The sequence below is a fragment of the Microtus pennsylvanicus genome, chromosome 9, assembly GCF_037038515.1.
Source record: "Microtus pennsylvanicus isolate mMicPen1 chromosome 9, mMicPen1.hap1, whole genome shotgun sequence".
NCBI classification, from domain to species: Eukaryota; Metazoa; Chordata; class Mammalia; order Rodentia; family Cricetidae; genus Microtus; species Microtus pennsylvanicus.
The window spans coordinates 84,678,830-84,697,223 of NC_134587.1; the positions used below are offsets into that span (position 1 = coordinate 84,678,830).

General features: G+C 40.8%; 1 protein-coding gene across 49 annotated transcripts in view; it reads left to right on the forward strand.

The window, feature by feature from the left end:
• Positions 1-18,394, forward strand: part of Sorbs2 (sorbin and SH3 domain containing 2) — a 303,969-nt gene that overhangs the window by 124,381 nt on the left and 161,194 nt on the right. The gene's annotated exons all lie outside the window — the stretch shown is intronic.

The window sequence follows — 18,394 nt, forward strand, 5'->3', positions numbered from 1 at the left end:
TGTGGAACATAGAATTAAAGTTCCTAAAAGATTTAAACTGTCCCTTCATGCTTATTGGAAGGGTTGCATCACAGGCTGGGGCTAGTAGAACAAACCCCATGAGACTTCTTAGTCATGAAGAATGACTTCTACAGTAAGCAAGACTTTGGTAGTGGACGTAGACCCTGTGTAATTCACTGAGCCATTATCTGAAAAGAAGAACATTTTATATATGTTAGCTGCTACCATTATTGACAGCTGGTCATAGACGTAACCTCTGGGTTCTTGACAATCTTGCAAAGTCATACAGGTGGCATGAAAGGCCACCCCTACTGTCCTCTTTGATGTACCTGGTTTAAGAATCCCAGCAGGCTTATGCAATGCCCATCTAAGAATAGATCATAGAAAATCACGTTGAAAGAAAAGATTTGTGGGTAATGAGGTAACAGGAGAGATGGAGATACTGTCACCCAAAGTGGAAAGGGAGCGGTGAGGGTTTTAAACATGCAGGACTTGACGTGTATGCTGGAAATGTCTTGATAAAGTCACCTGGTAAGCAGTTAGGAATACTTCAGCTAAAAGGAAGAAGTAAAGCAAATTCTGGGGCCAGTGAAGTCTCTGATGTTGCCTGCATGAAGGGAACAGACACAGGCTGGTGGCCACTTACCCTACTGCCTCTATGGGAGACTTTTTGCCCCATGAATGCATGCTTGATCAATATAACACTCTAACACAATGGCTCTCAACCTGTGGGTATCAGATAATTATGTTACAATTCATAATAATAGCAAAATTACAATTATGAAGTAGTAACCAAATAATTTTATGGTTGGGGATGACCACCACATGAGGAACTATATTAAAGGGTCGCAGCATTAGGAAGGTTGAGAACCACTGCTCTAAAGAAACTGTTTCAGATCCTCCTTCAAAACGATTCACATTTTTTTGCAGTACCTTATATTTAAAATTTTTTATTTAATTTAAATAAAATTACATAATGCCCCCCTCCTTCTAACCCATTCTGTGTTCCCTCCCCACACCTTCTCAAATCCATGGCATCTTTTTCTTTAACTAGTATTGTTACAGGTATATGCAAATAATTATGTAAATGTAGCCTGTCATTTAACATAGTTGCTCAGTTTAATTAAGTCAAATATTCTAGTTGACATCACCATTTTCCCATTTTCCCCATATGATTTTAAAGTAAATTATAATACTCTTTATTTCTTTATTTTAAAAGTATGCTCACTAATAAATGAAATTACTGTGACATAATAAAGAATATTAACAAGCTGGACTGTGGTGGCGCACGCCTTTAATCCCAGCACTTGGAGGCAGAGGCAGGTGGATCTCTGTGAGTTTGAGGCCAGCCTGGTGTACAAGAACTAGTTCCAGGACAAAGCTACAGTGAAACCCTGTTTTGGAAAACAAAACAAAACAAAACAAAACAAAAAAAAGAGTATTAACAAAAATCAGCATGTCAACTATTTTGTTTTTTTAGTTATTTTGTTGTTAGATGTTGGACAAAAGCTGTTTGTTTGCTTTTGTTTTTGTTTTTCACTGAAGTTAATATTGTAAGTCAGGCTTCATGTAAAACAAAAACAAAAGATTTAAGTGATAAATTATTTCAAAGAATTTTGGTGATGATTAAAAGGAATACATGATCTAACTGTGTACATGTGAGGCTGATATAAAAATTACTAAAGAAATGTTAGCAGAAGCAGTGGCAGGATGTGGTGGTGCAGGTCTGGAATCACACCATGTGTAAGGAGTAAGGAGGGTCACAGTTTCTAGCCCAGCCTGAGCTGCAGAATAAGACTGTTCTTTTCTCACAAGAGGGGGAGAGGAGCAAAGGAACCTGCTGCCAAGGCTGGTGGCCTGAATTTGATCCCCTAGGATCCATAAGATGGAAGGGCAGAACTGACTCCTACAAGTGTCCTCTGACCTCCACATGTGGTATCAGAGCATGCATGCACCCATACATATATGTATGCACGCCCACACACATGCATGCACAAACACATATGTAATTTAAATAAATGTAAAATAATTAAAAAGAAGGAAGCAGGTTAGAAAGGAAGGGAGGGAGGACGGGGGGAGGGAAAGAAGAGAAAAGGGAGAGAGGGAAGCATATTACACAATACTTTTGCCTTTCTATAAGAGTGAGTTCCCTTGGAAGGCAGGTACTGAGAAGCCCTAATTCTCCTGGCTCTGTGAGTTCAGTGCTAACCAGCTAGAGTTCTGCTCTTGGGAACTCTTCCCAATCTTGTGGACAGTCACACAGCATCAGAGAAAAGGAGCCAAGCATATAGAGGGCCCACACAGAATCGAGTATGACAGAATAGAGTATCACCTGAATCATTTCAGGCAAGTTACAAGGCAAAGACCGGGTTTGTGTGAACTGGACCCTGTATGCCAATGAGCAGGGCATGGGAAGAACATGGGGGGGGGGGTGGCCTGGCAGGTCTGAATGTAGGAACAGCAATGTCAATGAGGCTTGATGTGTTGTGGGGATGAATACAAAGCCGTTGCAGTCATGCAAACTTAGAATTCTTTCCGGCTCTGTGATTGTTAACTTAGGGTATGTGAATGGTTTCTTGGCCTGCCTTAGAGCTCTGTTCCCTACATTTGTCACCTTGCTGCTCACCATTAGAATAGAATGAGATGTTTGTAAAGTGAACATCTAATGTAAAATGACTGACTATGGAGCAGGAATGTATTCTGTTAAGATCTGCTGCTAACCAATCACTCTTCTAAGGTCTTGTAAGGGTTAAAAACTGACTACTCCTGGAATCGCAGGACAGTGGGAAACTTTTGATACATCGAGAATGAAAGACTAAAACAAAAACAGCTAGATAAAACAAATGAAACCGCATTTCCACAAATAAAATCATACTTTCTATACAACCTACTAGGTTTCAACGGTCCCCTCATTCTTGGATTGCTGTAGTCTACTGCAAAGCTTACAGAAACTAATCTAGCAGTGGGGTTGCACACCTCCCTATCTTCTGGTCCTAATAGGCTTGTTCTCAGTGAGGTGCACTATTCTTCCAATGCACAAAAGAAAGGAAACAAACAAAAACCAACATTGGGATAGAATGCACTCAGGCACTGCTTTCAAAAAACCGACATCTCCCTGGACACCTGGGAGCCCCTCTAGGGTCAAGTCTCTTGCCAACCCTAAGATGGCTCTCTTAATTAAGATATATACTTCCCTGCTCCCATATCCACCCTTCCTTTATCCCAACCATCCCATTCCCCCAAGTTCCCCCCATCCTCCCCTTCTCACTTTTCTCTCCCCATGTCCCCTTACCCCCATCCCACCCCACCCCCAAGTTCTCTATTTTTGTCCTGCAATCTTGTCTACTTCCAATATCCAGGAGGCTAACTATGTTTTTCTTTGGGTTCACCCTCTTATTTAGCTTCTCTATGATCACAAATTATAGGCTCAATGTCCTTTATTTATGGCTAGAAACCAATTATGAGTGAGTACATCCCATGTTCATCTTTTTGGGTCTGGGTTACCTCACTCAGGATAGCGTTTTCTATTTCCATCCATTTGCAAGCAAAATTCAAGATGTCATTGTTTTTTTTACCGCTGAGTAATACTCTAATATGTATATATTCCACACTTTCTTCATCCATTTTTCCATTGAAGGGCATCTAGGTTGTTTCCAGGTTCTGGCTACTGAGTCCCTATATAGCCAAAGATAACCTTGAATTTCTCATTCGTCTCTTTTCATTCTCTCGAAGTGCTGGGATTACTGACTTGTTCCACCACTCCCAGGTTGATGGGTTGTCAGGGATCAAACTCAGGCTTTCTTGCATGCTAGGCAAGCAATCTACCCACTGAGCCTCACCTAGCATGCTTGTCCATGCTTTTTAAATCTAGTTCAAGTTCTGAAAATTTCAAAATAAGGATAATCACCTAAAAGAACCAAAGAAGACATATGAGGCTCCAAGTGACATCTAGATAGTTAATTATGATGTTTTAAGACAAAGTAATAGAAAAACTTTAAGCCACCTGTGTGTAAACGCTCTATCCGTTCTAATAATTTTTAAAATTGGCTTCCGCTATAACTTAAGAGATTATGTGTACCACTGGGAAACTGATAGCTGCTAGCTTGACATTCTGTGTGCAATGTCAGCAGACCCCTGTGTTTGCTGGCAATGAAGATTTATCCTGGATTAAGAATGATTAGTTCTACTTTGGAACCGAATAAGTTCAAATGGAGTTCAAAAATAATCAGCTGCCTTGTACCAATGTACAAGCCAAATGGTTTCCCTTTGGTGACTATAGACAATGAATCTAAAGGAAAAAAATGGGCACTATAAAGTAAGTGACTTGGAGAAAAACCATCTTCCTGTCTTCACGTTTTCAGGGAAGTATCTAGTACTATAAACAGCAAGTTTGAACACTATCTTTGATAAGATTCATTACACATGTAAGTATTAATAGATGGGGAAGGGAACTCATCATTCATGGATAAGTGAATCTTATCAATTGTTAAGGGATAAACATATTTTAGAGTCTTTGAAAACCCAGAGGCGCTTTTTGTGAGTCCAAGGGACTGGTATATGAACAGGGTTATTAACATTCCTAACATTCAAATGCTAGCATTCCTTTTCCATGGAGAGAGCATTTATAAGTATAACTGGCTGGATTAAATAAAAAAATGAAATTACAGTCTATATTGGATCTTTTCATGTGAAAACCATTGCAGTTTTAGAGACATCCATCTCCTTGGCTACCTTGCAATAACCCCAGAATTTTATAGCCCTTAACAATTTGAGGCAAGCTATTAGAACACATCAGACAGATGAAATGGCACAGAGATCTGTGTTTTACTTGGAAAACCACAACAGCTGTCATGTAAGTGAGAAAGCATTGGAACAATTTAGTTGCAATGTGTCTTTGTGAGTATAGACACGGTCTCAGTAGACTTCTGGTCTACCTCCGCCATTGTTCATGGGTTTTACATTTTTAACCCAGTGTCGGCTTCTCTTAGGACAAGGTAATACCCTGGAGCAGTGGGTAGAGAGAAGTATAATCAGGAATAAAGCTCCGTATTTCCTTAGAGATGCTTTCTCAGCCTGGAAATGAGCAAGTGCCATTCGTAACCCTTTGCAGTATGATAAGTAAGTTGTTTTTCAGCAAAACACAAACAGTAATTAAGGCCAGTGTCATGGAATTGCTCACTCCAACTTCAAGGTAGTTCAAGTTTGATGTAGTGTGCGGGGAGAAATTTCAGAGTCAGAAAATAATTCAGTGTCAAAAGAAAAATTTAAATACACTGAGAAACACAGGGAGAAAATGGTCCAGAAGCAAGATTTGTAAACTGCTTAACAAGTTCGTATCTTGACCATTTCCATCAACTTTGAATTTTTAAAGGAGAAGGTCATCAAGTATTGCATCAATAATCAGGACGGTACGTTATGACTTCTCCTTCAAATGACTGTTGTGACAAATGGATATATTCTGAAGACACAATATGTTTGCCCCTTTAAAAGTTAAATGAGAAGAGAATATAAGTGAAATAGTTTATTTTTAAGCTATATTTACATAATTTCTTATGAAATCAATTTAACTACAATAACTAAATTATACATAATACATAACATAGTCTATGTAGTTAAATAACATACAAGGTATTTTTATAAATATTTTATTATTCACTTGACAAATTGTATGTTGATAAATAATTAAATTATTATGAGAATGGGGCGTCCCCTTCAGGGCAGGTTAGAAGGGAAAGGAAATCAGCTCATTTCCTCTGAATAAAAAAAAGTATCTGTTGGCCATCTCAGAGAGGTAAAAAAGTAGCCCTAAAAACTAGACTTTCAGCTGAGTTTTGAGGACAAGAAAGAATATTAGTTATGCTATTAACTGAAGGATGAGAAAAATATCACAACAAAGATGACCAGACCTGGTCAGAATCAGAAAGTCAAACACCTAAAAGAATGGCTGGAGCCCACAGCCTGTAACCCTGGAATCCTGTCTACACCAGCTCATGTTCTTCAGTTTATAGGTCGCGGTGTGTCTTACAGCTCGAAATTTCCAGCACCTTTGTAGCTGCCCCAAATAGAAAGTGGTACTCAAGTCCATCTTGGAGGCTCAAAGATGTGTTTAAACGTGTGTGCGTCTTTTAAAGAGGCCAAGTGGGTAGATCCTAATCAAGTAACAAGAACATAGAGGTCACATTAAAGAATGACCGAGCATCAGTGTTTACAGCTCAGGATGGGTAAAATGATGGTCACCATTTGTCCTGACCTTTCCAATCCTCCTTTCCTTATCCGGCACTGTATGTGTAAGCCCCAACACAACCTGAATTTTGACCTCCTTATCTGTGTTTGCAGGTAAGATTCTTTACATGGTGTAACTTTTAGACTTAACCAATAGACAAACCACAGAAGAATGCTATGAAATATTTTCAACTGTGAGTGCCTTTCTTGTTTCCAGAAGCATTTGATTAAGTTATCCTCACACTCGCGGAATTAATTATCTCTAAGAATTACCTCGATTCCTGAATCACTTTTTTTTTCTAATTATCCTACATGACATTTTCTCCTTTGATAACTGATTCCGAGATCATTTTGCCCTTGGATGTCTTTTAATGCCTTCATTAAATGGACCTCGTTTTCAACCTCAGTGATCCAAAGTCTGTCTTTCTCTTTAGAAGATATTCTATTCCTCCTATCTCAAATTATTGCAGCTCTCACCGTCTCAGCTACTGGTGTCTCTTTTCTTCATAGAGGCCTCTTTTTGTTGCCCCATCGCAACTAGCACCGGATACTTAAATGAGGGGGCTGTTGTGCCCAGTGAGTTCATCAGGGTCTGAACAACAAGTCTCAATCAAGGCTGTTCCCCGGCAAAGAAAGAAGCAGTTGGCACTGGATCAAACCCTGTGCCCATGGCACAAATCCACAGGAACCTTTGGGAACACTAGCCCATCCTAAATAAGCCATCAGCCCTGTTTGTGACCTTCTCTCTATCTCGAACTAGAACAATGTCCCTCAGACCCTTGTTTAATAATGGTTTTCCCATATATTCATCCTTCTCACTCTTAATTTTCAAAATCCAAAGGTTTGTTGACTTTGGATGTTTTTTCCAGCCATTATTTAAGAATACATGAAAGGTAACCAATGCTTAAAGTCAGAACTGGTCCTGGAAGTCTCCAGAATGTACCAGATTTGTGAAGTACTAGCTTAGGAATAACATGCTAAGTCTCCTCATGGATGTGTCTCACTGGAATTTGCCATAAAAATCATGAGTTCTTAAGGTGGAGACACTGGCGGGGGAGACACAGAGGAGGGTAGAGGAGTAGACAGAAATTGGAAGTGAGGTTCATACAAAATGCTTCTGAATTTAATGAAAGCAGACAGGACTCAAAGAAATCAAGAGCCTAAGGCAGTTACCATCTTCATACAAAATAATGAAATGATGCACACAGTTGTGATAATTCAACTTCAAGATGATGTTTACAATACCCTCAAGTATTGCATCAATAATCAGGGTGGTGCGTTATGATTTCTCCTTCAGATGACTGTTGTGACAAATGAATATATTCTGAAGATACAATATGTGCCCCTTTAAAAGTTAAATGTGAAGAGAATATAAGTGAGATCGTTTGTCACCATCAATGTGACAGCCTTTCTCTGTGTTTATAGATGACCTCTCCCCTCTCAGTCCTGTGAAGAAAATGGTTTTGATTTACCATTCATTTTGGCTTCCTTTCTTGTGTGTCTATTCACTTAGCCAATACCTGTTTACACCGGAGTCACCCATTATTGCTGCTGTTTTCATTTTCCTCTCATGTTAGCTTTGTATTCGATCATATATTCACCCATCACCATTAGTAACCAGACACCACACAAAGAGCTGGCTGTATTCAAGTTTTTGATGCTTTTATTTATTTATGTGTGAGTGGGAGGCTATGGGCAAGCATGCTTACAGCTCATGCAAACAGGGTTTGTGGGACTCAGTTCTCTTCTCCCACCCTGCAGGTACCACGAGTAGAATTCAGATTGGTAGGTTTGGCAGCAAGTGCTGACCTGCTCAACTATCTCACTGGCCCTACATTCAAATTTACAAAGGAAGGTCCTGTCCTCCAAAGAGTTTACAGTCTATTAGGACAAAGTCAAATGGCTACCATGGTAGTAAATCTCTTTCTACAGCATGCATTTACTTGGAGTCACTTTTCACAGTCTTATTTAATTCTCTCATGAGGCTCTCAACTAGGTAGACACTGTTGTCTGCATATTATATTTTATCAAGTAGCTCCCCTGAAATAGCATAGTTTGCCCCTGGGGAAGCTAAGCCCGGAGCACAGAACTGCCTGACTCTAAAAGGCTCCACCCCTCACGTTGGCAAGGTAATCACCACTTTAGTAGACAGAGCTCGGACTTCAGCTATCATTAGTTATAATTACAGTCAGCCAGCAAAAGGTAGTGTGTGTTTGTAACAAGATGCACAGGGTTATAAATCTGCAAAGCTTCTCTTCCGCTTCCTTTAAACTGTTCCTTTTACTACCAATAGCATTCCACTTCAGCCTTCTATTTAACGTATGAGATGATAATATCATTGATTTAAGGAGACTATCCAATCAGCCACAGGACAGAACTTGAAATGAGATGAGAATTTCTTAATTTGGTTGCCTGACAATTCCATAAACTCATATTTAAAATTAAAACGGGAAAAAACAAAACCCAAAATGTGAGCTATTTGAAATAAGCTATAAGATAATTAAATTCAATATCCAGGTGTGTTCAATCCATTTCATTTTCCCACCGGCAAACTAAAAGTACATATATTTTTTCAGCTAATTTATTACATTCAGAAAGCATTTTTCTGGGTAGCTCTTGAAAATCACTGCCTGATGATGACTGTGTACCAGGAGCGTTTCCCTCTGCCATGGATTCAGTTATAAAAGGCTATAAAAGGCTCTCCAGTCATGAATTGTATCCCCTGTCGAAAGTGAAGGATTTGGGGCTCAGATGTGCCCAAATCAAGGAGTTTAAACAGCGCAGAAGGGGAATTTTAAACTCAGAACTATGCCGAGAGGCCATACTTTTAACCACAGCACTGTGTGTCACCGAAATGATGAAGACAAGCCATGGCAGCAACCTCCACTTAGGTGGCACCCACTGTTGTGCCAACACTGTCTCAACAGCTTCCCGTGTGCTAATCACTGGAGCTGCACAGCAATCACAGGAGAAAAATGCTGTGATGGTTCTTATTGTATTATTATGATATTGTTCCTGGCTAGTTTTTATGTCATCTTAACACAAGCTAGAGTCACCGGAGATGAGGGAACCTCAATTGAGAAGATACATCCATAACTTGGGACTGTAGGCAAGCCTGTAGAGCATCTTCTTTAATTAGTGATGTGGAGGAGTTGGGCAGCTCAGGCCATTGTGTGTGGTGCCACTCCTGAGCACCTGGTTCTGGCCTTGGGTTCTATAAGAAAGCAGGCTGAGCAAGTCATAAGGAGCAAGTCAGTAAGCGGCACTCCTTCACAGCCTCTGCATCCGCTCTTGCCTCCAAGTCCCTAACCTGCTTGAGCCTCTATTTTGACTTCTCTCAGTGGACAGTGATTCGGGATATATAAGCTAAATAAGCCCTTTCCTCCTCAAGTTGCTTTTGGTCATGGTGTTTCATCACAGTTATAAAAACCCAAAGACAACATCTAAAGCACATGTTATCAAACTGGCCATAACAGTCAGAAACAATTGTCAGATTCTATGGTAGCAGCCAGATTCTTTAGTTCTTTCTTTTTTTAAAGTTTTCCTCCAATTTCAATTGTAATAAAAATTTCATGCATAAACTCTTGATGAAAAAAAAAAAGAAAAAAGAAAAAAAAAAAAGAAAAAAAAAAACTCTTGATGAATGAATAGAAGAGGATAAGGGAAACATCTCAAAAATGATCTCATTTTAAAATGTCACCTTAAAAAATATAAAAAAATCAAAATGCATACTTGACTCCCTGCTACATGATCATATATGTTGTCATTTTTCTTTATTCCTTCAACTAAACAATTTAACCAGAGGAGAAAAAAGAAACTAAAGTCCTGAGAAGAATTCCTGCGTGTGTCATCCCACATACTGGGTTCTGGGAAACAGCATGCTTCCTGATCCCATACAGCTGCAGCTCAGTTACATCCACTGTTCTCAGAAAGGCACAGGTAGAACTGTTGTTTCTGACCAGGAATAAGTCTTCAAACTGTCTTTTCTGTAACAAGGAAAAATTCCACCTTTCTATTGAGATTTCTGAAAGCTTGGGTAAGCTGCGTAAGTGACCCCGTTCAAAGTCTTCTGAACAATGATCTGGCCGTGTCCACCAAGAACAGGATAAACACTGGGTTCCTGTTCTGGCTTTCCTGACAATTATTGCTGTGTTCTTAGTTCTCTTGGCATCACTGACCATTAACTGTAGGGTTTCTTTACTATATTTAGAGAAAAAAAAAGAGAGAAAAAAAACAAATCAAATATTGAACCTGCTGTGACTTCGGGCGTCTTGACTGTATTTTCTATGCCATTTTTACTTCCATGGGCCTGAAACCTACTGCAGGGCAGTTTTGAGTGCTGGTGTTGATATCTAGAGTTACATTTCTGAATCTATTTTTACGTGGTATCTTAAGGGCAGGCCCATTTGTCCCCGTTATCTTTCAGCCAGCCTGATGTAATAAAGTTGTTCTTAGACGCTTGTGTTCATTGAGTCCAGCTTTAAGAGACAGACCAACTCTGGATAGCTCTGAAAACCTTTGACAGGCTGGATTTGCTTCAGACAGGGAGCTCAAGCAAAGGCCATCTGGTTCACCTTCGTTATCTGGCCCTTAATGTGGGCTTCCTGAGATAACAGGTCGTCTCCGTCATAACAGGAGGACAAGGCAAAATGGCACAGGACCAAAAACAGCCTGCTGGGGGAGGTTTTGTGTTGTTGTTGTTGTGTGTGTGACATTTTGCACGCCGTGTAGCTTATTAGACAGGGTGCAAACAAGGAAGTATGGGAAAGCAAATTTCTATATTCTCCAGACTCCTCCCATCTAATGAAGAAAGGAGAAAACGGGTCCTTAGTGTGTTGAAACCAATGTGGCCCATGGGCATGTTCTAAAGCACAGTAAACACCGAGTGTTTGTTGACAAAGGCAATAAATATGGAATGTTGAATGTAAAAAAAAAATAGACTCAAGGAGGATCTTCAGGCAAAATATCTTTAAAGAAGAATTACTTGATGAGAAAATGCAGGCACTGCTGGGCATAAATGTGAACGTTTCCTAAAACCACCAGCAGGTTGGATACCGTTCCCTGTCTGTCCAGTCTTATGACTCAGGCCAGAGGTTATAAAGGAATATTCAATCACCCCATCATGTCTTGTAAAAATTTAGTTAAAGTTCCTCATTTCTTAGCATGTCTCCCAAAGAGCTCATCTCTGCTGTTTCCTTCTGTAGCGGAACCTGTAGCGAGCTGCGCGGTGTCACACCTGATGGAGATGTATAATCAACTCCTGAGATGGCTAAGGCCTGACCTATGCTATGATCACGCAATGATCATCAGCTGCCTGCATATGCGTGAACCTATGGGCAGTGCCCACCTGGCAGTTCGGGGTTGGCAGCCCATGTCTACTTAAGGGCTGAGAGAGGGAAAGAGAGAGAGGAAAAAAGGAGAGATGAGAGAGGAAGGGGAGAGAGGGGAAGAGAGAGAAGTGTAAAAAGTCCTGGAATAAAACTGCAGTGAGAAGAGCTCCGGTGGTCGCGTCATCCTTGCGGGACGAGGGTGGCCGTGACAGGAACCACTGTTGGTATTTGTTGGGGGTTGGCTTTGCTGGCTAATGCTGGTCCTTCCTGACTTCTTTGTGTAACGACGTCAGGAACACGAGAGCATTTGTAGGCATACTGCAGTAGACAAAGAAGCTGTGAAAATCCAGAGGTGATTTGGTCCCAGGCATCTAAGCACCAGGGCCTTGTCTGCCCCATCTGGGAATAAACGGACTGATAGCAGCATTGGGCTACAGGTGGATCTGTGCCTTTGTGGATAAGCATGCCAGCGGGCCCCAGAAACAGGTAGGAAGGCTTGGGTTTAGGGAAGTCATAATATAGACAATGTTAATAAGTCCACCCTACATCTAGATTGGGAGAAGTTTTTATTATGTACTCAATAGGATCTATTTGTTTGATTGATTTTTTTTGAGATAGGATCTGAATATTTAGACCAGGCTGGTATTGAACTTGCTCCTCCTCCAGGTCTTCCCATATGCACTCCCAGCCCTCTTAATTCTTGAATGCTGGTATGTTTTTTATACTTGACCTTTATGAGATACAAAGACACTTTTCTAGCATTCTGTGTTCTCTCTCTCTCTCTGTGTAACTATTTTTCTGTGTAGTGTGTGTGTGAGTGTGTGTGTGTGTGCATGTGATATAGTGGGAAAAATCAGTTTCAGTTTCTCCTATACACTTATTTAATAATAACCATAAAGCTTCGGAGAATTAAAAGGATGTATAAATTTCTCCCACCTAGCAAGCACCCAGTCAGTTTATAGTGGATGATACCTGGGCTCCTCAACTCTGAGTCAGCTCTGACACTATCAGGAGTCTAGATTCTAGACAATAGAATCAGTGCTTCTCAACCATCCTAATGCTGTGACCCTTTAACACAGTTCCCCGTGTTGGTGGTCATGGTGACCACCAACCAGAAAATGATTTTTGTTGCTACTTCATAGCTGTAGTTTGCTACTGTTATGAGTCATACTGTAAATATGTAGGACATCTGATCTGTGACCCCCATAAAAGGGTCTTTTGAACCCCAACGGGGCCATAACCCATAGAACTGTTGTTCTACAGGCTATGTACACACTTCCCAAACTCCCCAAACTTCAGGTGCCAATCCCAAACAAACTGCATGTTTTGTGTTTGTTTGTTTGTTGTTGTCGTTTAACCTAGCTTACGAATTATCAGCTACAAATGGGAGTCCCCACTTCCCTTCCTTTTGTTCAGTTAATTTTCTGGAGTGAATCAGGATCTTAGGGAATCATATTATCTGGTTTACTGTGGGCGATAAAGAATAGGATACAGATGAAGAGACACACATGTAGGGCGAGAGTTGGGAAGGAGTCCACCCCCTCCAGAAACCTCCCTACGGTCAGCCTCCCAGGGTCACTGAGCCCTGTCCTTTTTCTTTCTAGAGGCTTCCTTGCGTAGACATATACAACCGATCAAATCATTGTCCAGTGGTGATGCCATGGACTGTTGGGTTAATTTATTCATTTACTAGACAAATCAGGAAATATATTGTCATCATGCCCCATGATCACCAAAGTGTAGTTTGCATATTATCCAAGAGTATGAACAAGAAGACACATTTTAAAACATTGCTAGCCTGTACCAAGTATTCCTGAGTCCAAAAGGTTACATAGCCATTTGGAATGCAGGAGGTAAAGAGTCCGCGAATGACCTCAATGAACTTTTTACTCCTGCTTTGCCGCCACGCCACAAAGTTCCTCCTTTCCTCTTCTGGTGGCATTGATTTGCCCCTTTACCGGAAGACAGAATTCCCTTCTTCTGGATTCTAAATCATCTACTAGTAATTCATTTGTGGTTCTAACCAATGCACGATCCAAATGAAATTGAGTTTCACACAATGGGGAGGAGACCAGCATGACTGTTGTTAGCAACAGTGTGTGTGCCACGCAACTCCTGCCTAACTGTGCGCTTCCTAAACTGCCGTATAAATATCAGGCACGGCTTTCCGAGAAACAGTTGTAACCATCTAATAAAACACAGAATAATATATCTTTCTCTTAATCAGAAGAAATATTGCTTGGGGACCTCCGCTGAGGGTTTCATTCACCTGAACAGAATGTCAGATGGGTCTTAGAAAAATCTGAAGATATGATTTAGGTGTGTAGGAACAGTGGATTCCAAATTTATTTTTAAAAAGCAAACACAAATTTATTGGGATAACAGGATTTATTAAATCCTGTGGGAAACATGTGACACCTGCCTCTTCCAACAACTTTTTAGCACACTGTGTAGGTATGAAGAGACACCGCAGTAGTCCCTGTGGCTGGAAACAGCTGCTTAATTAGAACATGTGGTAGGGTTTTGGAGGGGGTTGTTTTTATAAGAAACTTTACTTCACAACTTCTAGTAGACATATAAGAAAAACGTGCTTGTGTTACTTAAGATTTTTTGAGGAATTTCTTAAATTATTTATTTACCCAACAAGCAAAATTGCAGCATGTACTTTATATGATACCTGTGGGGCATCCCGCTGAAGGAAGAAGTGGGGAAAAGGCATGGGGAGGCACTTAAAAGTCAGTCACTCAAATAAACGTGCCTGGTTTGACCTAGCAGGAACACAGCTCTTTCAGAGGTGGGTTGTGGAAGGCTTTCCCCGAGGAAGGGCATGGTGACTTCCGCAGAGCATGAACTGCTGAACCAGGAATGCAGAGGTTCTGATCCAAGAACATTATGTATGTCAAGGCCCTAAGTGTGGAATGTATCGCTTGGAAGCTGGAAGGAAGAGAGCTAGAAGAAGGGTAATAGAGGAAGAGACGCAAGATACAAATCTTGTAGGATCTTAAGCAGGTCACCTTAAGGAGGCTCAACAGTTGTCATAGTCTTTTTAGTCACTTTTGCATGTGTTTAATTTCAAATAGAGCATAAATACAAAGAAAATCTGAACCATGATTAAATAAGCGGCATAGATACTTTTTAAATGCATAGTCAACTAATGAATTTAAACTTATGTGTGTATGTGTGTACATGCACGTGTGAGATATATATATGGTGTGTGCACATGCCCATGTGCAGGTACATATGGGCTATGTGAGGACGTTGGGAGTCTTGTTCCGTCACTCTGTGCCTTATTGCTTTGCGTCAGAGCAGAATCTAGAGCTCAGCGAACCCCAGGAATCTCCTGCGGATTTTCTCCCCCAGCTTGTTAGGTGGGTACAGTTACATAGCAGGGATAGCTCTTAGCCTTTGAGCCTTCTCTCCATCTCTTCAAGCAGCGACTTTACAATCGGTAAAGTTTTAACTGGAAAAGTTAACAAAAGTTAAGAAGTTGTTTTTACAAAACCTGTGTGTCTGATAATAGTTGCTTAGCCCTTCATCAAGATCTGAGCTTCCCTTGGTAAAGCCCAGACTCCGGGTATAACATTACATATGGGTACGGAACAATCCTCTGAAAACCATCTGACCATCAACAAGCCGGCTGTGGAAGTAATTAGAAAAAGAAGCATGATGTGACAGCCCTCATATAGCTACAGGAGTTGGAGGAACTTGTGCGACCCCAAATGGAAACAGATTCTAATGCTGGTAAGGTCTTAGAGTTTAGCTCAGAAAGCAAGTACAGAGGAGAGCTTTGTGAGTGATCAGGCCCTCGTCTTGGACCTCAGTTTCCCAGCTTAGGGTGCTGATCTTGTTCCTTTCACAGCAGACCTGAGGGTGGCTTGAAAGATGCTTGCTGCATGCTAACACTAAGTAAGAACACTGCTTTTCTTGCCCGCGCTTCACTTTGATGAGGATGACTGAAGCGAAGCACTGTGCCTAACCTTAGCTCTATTTTATGTTCTTTTGCACGCCTTCCTTTAACTCAGTTTCATCTGATTTCTATAGTACATAAGAAAATCTGACTGGCATCCTTTTCAAGGCATCCTTGAAACCCATGCCAATGCTTTGGCCGCTCTTGCTGCCTCAGACCACTAAAGCATTAGCCCGAGAGAAGGAAACATTGTTCTCCTAGATGAGACAATGCCGCTGAACTGGGAAGGCGAAAGCCTTGGGGTATCCGCGGCACAATTCACTTTTCAAAGGGGGTGAACTCTCGAAAACAATATTCCTGGGAAAACTACACTTGCTTCCTTCCTCCCGAGATCCTCCCAAAGAATAGAGTACGAGGAGGCCGCGATTGAGAAGCCTTGGTTCTCTTGAGAGAAAAACTCTTAAGAGCTTCAAACTGTATGAACTGAAGAAGTTGCACAGAAAAATTCTTGAAAATCATCATGTTATTTCAAGATAATTGCCAAGTGTAACCACACGTTAGTTATTGAGCCTTGGAGTCATCACATGTTTTAAAGTTTTTTTTTAAGTATCCCCACCAAAAAAAAAAACAAAAAACAAAAACCAACCAACAACAACAACAAACAAACCTAACAGGAAAAACACCTGAAAAGTAAAGTGAAGGTGGGGGTGTGGCTTCATCTTATTTATCCCTCCCCATCTGTTTTGCTTTGCTAGGGAAAGGACCCAGAGCCACCTCTGTGGTACGCCAGTACCTTGCCACAAAGCTCCAGTCTGTGGAAACTCTTAAATGCTGCCAGTGTGAGCCCAGATGTTCTTTTCCAGTGTGACTTTATTTTTATGAAGTTCTCTGGAGCACCGAGCACTCTGAAGCCACTGGCAACAGCGAGGAGTATGTTTGAAAGGCTGACGAGGTTATTAAACTCCAAACTGGACTATTCGTTATTTAGGGTGGTGCAGTGGTGTAGGAAAGAATAACAAAAAGACTCTCTCCCTCTTACCAATCATATATCTGCCTAACCAGTGGTTCTAATTGGGGTGTTACTTGAGTTAACAAGATTCTCCCTTGGGGTGTGAACACCCTCTAGGTTTGGTCTACGCAAATTGCGTAGACCAAACCTAGCGGGCACGGTTGTAATAAAAATCACTGGTCTCAGAACCATGTAGATTCGTGGACAAAGAAAAGAAAACGCCCAAGTGATCTGCCTTTTCAATGTTTGCTTCTGCTTTGTGTTCACGAATCTCCATCAAAAAGATTCCTCCTATTCCAGCATCCGGAGTCTGTCTCGTGCTTATACAAAAGGCAAGACATTCAATTACTACTGAAGCATCTGGCTCTGCTTTGAATTTCAACCAGGTCTCTCATGTCTAGGTCCCACCTTCTATCACAGACCCCACATCTCTGCCCAGATATTTTGCCTATTGTTCTCACATCTCTGGACCAAGGTAGAGGTTCACTTAAATATAATCATTCATGGATTATTCTAAACTGATTTATTTTAGAAAGGAAAGAGAATATGAATGACTATAATCAGTATCACGGTTCAGATAATATCACAACAGTTACATAGAAAAATCAGACTTGACCCTCCTGTACCATTAACATATGCTTGAAGTCTAATTTGCTCTCTGGGATATCGAATATGTTGAAAGGAGCTGTTTGGATCCTGGCTCAGGATCTTTTGGAGCGAAGAGACTGAAGTGAGGCACAGTGGACAACAGGATGGAGGTTAAGTGGAGGCGGGGACCAGATTCATAACCTCTTTGTCTGAGTGCAGACTCTGAGGTAACGTGACCACGCAGAGGAGAGTGAGGCAATGCGTTTCCTGCGGGATTGGTGTGGCAAGCAGGCAGCAGGGAATTAAAAATAATACCTGACTTAATATTTGTGTCATTAACTTTTATAGTTTTTCGTGGAGCCACACTGAGAAAAATGTTTCTCTCTGTAAATAAAGTATTGTAAGGGGAAAACAAATAAAAATAATTTTAAGAAACTTGTATGAGAATAGATCTCAACTCTTGATTGGTAGGATTATCATTCAACAACTAAAACAAGTGTCTGTTCTAAACTAGTAGGTTAAGTTACACTTGGTAAAATAGGACTATTTAATCAAACAGAAAAATGCAGCATTCTATAATGGTATTTTAAAGCTGGTAAATATTTTAAAATCAAAGCTAACCATATTTAAGGTTATAATTAGATACCTCAAATTTAAGTCATAGGTTTATTTTAAATTAGAATATCTGCATCATTTTAGTATATAGTGAACTTGGCTCAAATATTTCACCATATACCATACCTCTTTCTCCACCAGACTGAACCAGTATTTTAAAAGTCATTTCCAATGTCATTAAAGTAACAAAGGAATTGGTTTTGTATTTGTCTCCAAACAAAGCACAAAACAACCGGAGAGTCTTCCTGTAACTCTTGAGTAAAGCATTGCTTTCTGTCTGCTCCCATGTTTCTGTGTTGTAGGATACAGGAACAAAAGAGCAGGGGAATTCATCTCCATTGAATCAAGGCTTTAAAAAAAATATTGCGCTATTTGCTTGGTAGAGCCACCGCCTTTCCTTCCTAGTGGAAGTGCTGTTTGGTCTTTTGACACAAGCTAGGGTCTTCTGGGAAGAGGAAACTTTAACGAGAGATTGCCAGTGGAGAGCATCTTCTTCATCAGTGATTGATATGCGAAGGCCCAGCCTACTGTGGGCGGGGCCACTCTTGGACCCTGGTGGTCCTGGGTTACACTGAGCAAGCCAATAAGCGTGACTCCTCCATAGTCCATGCTTCAGTTTCGGGCTTCAGGATTGTGCCTTGAGTTCCTGCCCTGACTTCCCTCAATGAAGGACTGTGATCCATCAGATAAAATCAACCTCTTCCTCGCAATGTTGCTTTTGGT